Here is a 6,095-nt window from a genome sequence, read left to right on the forward strand (position 1 = left end):
CGAGTGTGCCGGCAGGTTCAGGATCCCACAGAGCATTCAGGAAACCAATTGGATCCATAAGTCTCCGCGGGCAGGCATAAATCAGCCCGTCGCCTAGACAGGGTTGGCGCGGCAGGTCCATCCGAACGTTCAGGGCAAAATGGTCGGACCATGGCACTCTATCGATAGAGGATACGACCAGGCCGATCCCCAAACCGAAGACCAAATCCAGCGTGTGACCGGCCTCATGAGTGGGGCCAGAATTTAAAAAGGAGAGGCCTAGTGTCGCCATGGAGGACACTAGGTCCATGGCCGCTACACAAGAGGCGGTATCGACATGGACGTAGAAATCACCCAAGACAATAAGTCGAGGGAACTGCAACGCCCAGGTGTATTAAGGTGCACTAAGGCAGGTGTATTAAGGTGTATTAAGGTGTACTAAGGCAGGTGTATTAAGGTGTATTAAGTTGCACTAAAGCAGGTGTATTAAGGTGTACTAAGGCTGGTGCATTAAGGTGTTTTAAGGTGCACTAAGGCAGGTGTATTAATGTGTATTGAGGTGTACTAAGGCAGGTGTTTTAAGGTGTACTAAGGCAGGTGTATTAAGGTGTATTAAGGTGTACTAAGGCAGGTGTATTAAGGTGTATTAAGGTGTACTAAGGCAGGTGTATTAAGGTGTATTAAGGTGTACTAAGGCAGATGTATTAAGGTGTATTAAAGTGTATTAAGGTGTATTAAGGCAGGTGTATTAAGGTGTATTAAGGTGTATTAAGGCAGGTGTATTAAGGTGTGTTAAGGTGTATTAAGGCAGGTATATTAAGGTTATTAAGGTGTATTAAGGCAGCTGTATTAAGGTGTATTAAGGCAGGTGTATTAAGGTGTATTAAGGCAGGTGTATTAAGGTGTATTAAGGTGTATTAAGGCAGGTGTATTAAGGTGTATTAAGGTGTATTAAGGCAGGTGTATTAAGGTGTACTAAGGCAGGTGTATTAAGGTGTATTAAGGTGTATTAAGGCAGGTGTATTAAGGTGTATTAAGGTGTATTAAGGCAGGTGTATTAAGGTGTATTAAGGCAGGTGTATTAAGGTGTATTAAGGCAGGTGTATTAAGGTGTATTAAGGCAGGTGTATTAAGGTGTATTAAGGTGTATTAAGGCAGGTGTATTAAGGTGTATTAAGGTGTATTAAGGCAGGTGTATTAAGGTGTATTAAGGCAGGTGTATTAAGGTGTATTAAGGCAGGTGTATTAAGGTGTATTAAGGCAGGTGTATTAAGGTGTATTAAGGCAGGTGTATTAAGGTGTATTAAGGTGTATTAAGGCAGGTGTATTAAGGCAGGTGTATTAAGGTGTATTAAGGCAGGTGTATTAAGGTGTATTAAGGTGTATTAAGGTGTATTAAGGCAGGTGTATTAAGGTGTATTAAGGTGTATTAAGGCAGGTGTATTAAGGTGTATTAAGGTGTATTAAGGTGTATTAAGGCAGGTGTATTAAGGTGTATTAAGGCAGGTGTATTAAGGTGTATTAAGGCAGGTGTATTAAGGTGTATTAAGGTGTATTAAGGCAGGTGTATTAAGGTGTATTAAGGTGTATTAAGGTAGGTGTATTAAGGTGTATTAAGGTGTATTAAGGTGTATTAAGGTGTATTAAGGCAGGTGTATTAAGGTGTATTAAGGCAGGTGTATTAAGGCAGGTGTATTAAGGTGTATTAAGGTGTATTAAGGCAGGTGTATTAAGGTGTATTAAGGTGTATTAAGGCAGGTGTATTAAGGTGTATTAAGGCAGGTGTATTAAGGCAGGTGTATTAAGGCAGGTGTATTAAGGTGTACTAAGGCAGGTGTATTAAGGTGTATTAAGGTGTATTAAGGCAGGTGTATTAAGGTGTATTAAGGCAGGTGTATTAAGGTGTATTAAGGCAGGTGTATTAAGGTGTATTAAGGCAGGTGTATTAAGGTGTATTAAGGTGTATTAAGGCAGGTGTTTTAAGGTGTATTGAGGTGTACAAAGGCAGGTGTATTAACGTGTATTAAGGCAGGTGTATTACGGTGTATTACGGTGTATTAAGGCAGGTGTATTAAGGTGTATTAAGGTGCATTTTAGGCAGGAGTATTAAGGTGTATTAAGGTGTATTAAGGCAGGTGTATTAAAGTGTATTAAGGCAGGTGTGTTAAGGTGTGTTAAGGTGTACTAAGGCAGGTGTATTAAGGTGTATTAAGGTGTATTAAGGCAGGTGTATTAAGGTGTGTTAAGGTGTATTAAGGCAGGTGTGTTAAGGTGTATTAAGGCAGGTGTATTAAGGTGTATTAAGGTGTATTAAGGCAGGTGTGTTAAGGTGTATTAAGGCAGGTGTATTAAGGTGTATTAAGGCAGGTGTATTAAGGTGTATTAAGGCTGGTGTATTAAGGTGTTTTAAGGTGTATTAAAGTGTATTAAGGCATGTGTATTAAGGTGTATTAAGGCAGGTGTATTAAGGTGCATTAAGGTGTATTAAGGTAGGTGTATTAAGCTGTATTAAGGTGTATTAAGTTGTATTAAGGCAGTTGTGTTAAGGTGTATTAAGGCAGGTGTGTTAAGGTGTATTAAGGCAGGTGTGTTAAGGTGTATTATGGCAGGTGTATTAAGGTGTATTAAGGCAGGTGTATTAAGGTGTATTAAGGTGTATTAAGGCAGGTGTATTAAGGTGTATTAAGGCAGGTGTATTAAGGTGTATTAAGGTGTATTAAGGCAGGTGTATTAAGGTGTACTAAGGCAGGTGTATTAAGGTGTATTAAGGTGTAGTAAGGCTGGTGTATTAAGGTGTATTAAGGTGTATTAAGGCAGGTGTATTAAGGTGTATTAAGGCAGGTGTATTAAGGTGTATTAAGGTGTATTAAGGCAGGTGTATTAAGGTGTATTAAGGTGTATTAAGGCAGGTGTATTAAGGTGTATTAAGGTGTATTAAAGCAGGTGTATTAAGGTGTATTAAGGTGTATTAAGGAAGGTGTATTAAAGCAGGTGTATTAAGGTGTATTAAAGCAGGTGTATTAAGGTGTATTAAGGTGTATTAAAGCAGGTGTATTAAGGTGTATTAAAGCAGGTGTATTAAGGTGTATTAAGGTGTATTAAGGCAGGTGTATTAAGGTGTATTAATTAAGGCATGTGTATTAAGGTGTATTAAGGCATGTGTATTAAAGCAGGTGTATTAAGGTGTATTAAGGTGTATTAAGGCAGGTGTATTAAGGTGTATTAAGGTGTATTAAGGCAGGTGTATTAAGGTGTATTAAGGTGTACTAAGGCAGGTGTATTAAGGTGTATTAAGGCAGGTGTATTAAGGTGTATTAAGGCAGGTGTACTAAGGTGTATTAAGGCAGGTGTACTAAGGTGTACTAAGGTGTATTAAGGCAGGTGTATTAAGGTGTATTAAGGTGTATTAATGCAGGAATATTAAGGTGTATTAAGGTGTATTAAGGTAGGTGTATTAAGCTGTATTAAGGTGTATTAAGGTGTATTAAGGCAGGTGTATTAAGGTGTATTAAGGCAGGTGTATTAAGGCAGGTGTATTAAGGTGTATTAAGGTGTATTAAGGCAGGTGTATTAAGGTGTATTAAGGCAGGTGTATTAAGGTGTATTAAGGCAGGTGTATTAAGGTGTATTAAGGCAGGTGTATTAAGGTGTGTTAAGGTGTATTAAGGCAGGTGTATTAAGGTGTATTAAGGTGTATTAAGGCAGGTGTATTAAGGTGTATTAAGGTGTATTAAGGCAGGTGTATTAAGGTGTATTAAAGAAGGTGTATTAAGGTGTATTAAGGTGTATTAAGGGAGGTGTATTAAGGTGTATTAAGGTGTATTAAGGCAGGTGCATTAAGGTGTATTAAGGTGTACTAAGGCAGGTATATTAACGTTTACTAAGGTTTACTAAGGCAGCCGTATTAAGGTGTACTAAGGTGTACAGAGCAGGTGTATTAAGGTATACTAAGGTGTGCTAAGGCTGTTGTATTAAGGTGTACTGAGATGTTCTAAAGCTGGTGTATTAAGGTGTATTAAGGTGTGCTAAGACAGGTGTATTAAGGTGTACTAAGGTGTGTTAAGGCAGGTGTATTAAGGTGTATTAAGGTGTATTAGGTGCACTAAAGCAGGTGTATTAAGGTGCACTAAGGCAGGTGTATTAAGGTGTACTAAGGCAGGTGTATTAAGGTGTATTAAGGTGTACTAAGGCAGGTGCATTTAGGTGTATTAAGGTGTACTAAGGCAGGTGCATTAAGGTGTATTAAGGTGTACTAAGGCAGGTGTATTAACGTTTACTAAGGTTTACTAAGGCAGGTGTATTAAGGTGTACTAAGTTGTACAGAGCAGGTGCATTAAGGTGTACTAATGTGTGCTAAGGCAGGTGTATTAAGGTGTACTGAGGTGTACTAAGGCAGGTGTACTAAGGTGTGCTAAGGCAGGTGTATTAAGGTGTACTAAGGCAGGTGTATTAAGGTGTATTAAGGTGTATTAAGGCAGGTGTATAAAGGTGTATTAAGTTGTACTAAGGTGTACTAAGTCAGGTGTATTGAGGTGTACTAAGGTGTACTAAGGCAGGTGTATTAAGGTATAATAAGGTGTACTAAGGCAGGTTTATTAAGGTGTACTAAGGTATACTACGGCAGGTGTATTAAGGTGTATTAAGGTGCACTAAGGCAGGTGTACTAAGATGTACTAAGGTGTACTAAGGCAGGTGTATTAAGGTGTACTAAGGCAGGTGTATTAAGGTGTATTAAGGTGTACTATGGCAGGTGTATTAAGGTTTACTATGGTGTACTAAGGCAGGTGTATTAAGGTTTACTGAGGGGTACTAAGGTGTGCTAGGGCAGGTGTACTAAGGTGTACTAAGGTGTACTAAGGTGTACTAAGGCAGGTGTATTAAGGTGTATTCTTTTCTAAGGAAATGGGTGCTACTCTTTTGAGGGTCCAAAACTTTGGACCCCCTGGACCAAACTGCACCAAACCTGGGGGGTGCCATCATGATAGTCGCCAGATGATATCCTGAAAATTTGGTGCTGATACGTCCAAAAATCCCCTCCCTGCAAGAACATCCCGAAATTTGCCCAAGAATCTTTGTTCTGCAGTGAGTTTTCTGCTTTGCTGTCAATGGGGGTTGCAGGCTGTGGGGGGCACATTTCTGAAGGTACAGTCTCAAAACTCAGGGTCTCATCAGGAGACTGCCCTAGTGATACCCGCCAGGATTGGTGCAGTTTGATTCAGGGGGGCCAAAGTTATGGACTCTCAAAACTGTAGCCCCCATCTCCTATAAGCTCCCATTGGAAACAATGGGGGATGGGGCACCCACTTTGGGAGTCCATACCTTTGGACTCCCTGAACCAAACCTCACCAAACTTGGGGGGTAGCATAAGGACAGTCTCCTGATGGTTCGCTGAAATTGTGGTGCCGCTAGCCTAAAAACTGCGCCCCCTGCAGGCCAAAAATGGAAAACCACTAAAATACCCCAAAACGAACCCAGCATTTTGATGCCCCCCCACAAGGTGATGCCCTGGGCAGCTGCCCACCTTGCCTAATGGGCATTATGCCAGTGAGCAGCATCCAATCTCTGAAACTTCTTCTCCACAGTTCATCTGGAAGTGAGTTGACAAGTTTTTAGACACAAAACAAAGGCATGTCTTTGAGATCTCCCTGCCCCTGTAGAGTTTTAGCAGGTTGCCATAGTGGTCCCTGTCTATGGCAGCTTTGCACATCCTTATTGTGAAGTGAAGAAGAGTTTGGATTTATACCCCACCTTTCTCTCCTGTAAGGATACTCAAGGTGACTTACAAGTTCCTTTCCCTTCCTCTTCCCATAACAGACACCTTGTGAGGCAGGTGGGGCCGAGCAAGTTCTGAGAAAGCTGTGACTAGCCCAAGCTCACCCAGCAGGAATGTAGGAGTGCAGAAACACATGTGGTTCACCAGATAAGCCTCTGCCACTCAGGTGGAAGAGTGGGGAATCAAATCTGGTTCTCCAGATTAGAATTAATCTGCTCTTAACCACTACACAATGTTGCCTCCCCATCCTACCCCCAGTTCTGCTGTCTTTGTTTTGTATGTTGTTTGCTATTTTTGAAGTCTTAAGTTATATCACAGATATGTGGAGAAGCAAACATGAGTA

Source organism: Sphaerodactylus townsendi, linkage group LG13, assembly GCF_021028975.2.
Source record: "Sphaerodactylus townsendi isolate TG3544 linkage group LG13, MPM_Stown_v2.3, whole genome shotgun sequence".
Taxonomy (NCBI): Eukaryota; Metazoa; Chordata; class Lepidosauria; order Squamata; family Sphaerodactylidae; genus Sphaerodactylus; species Sphaerodactylus townsendi.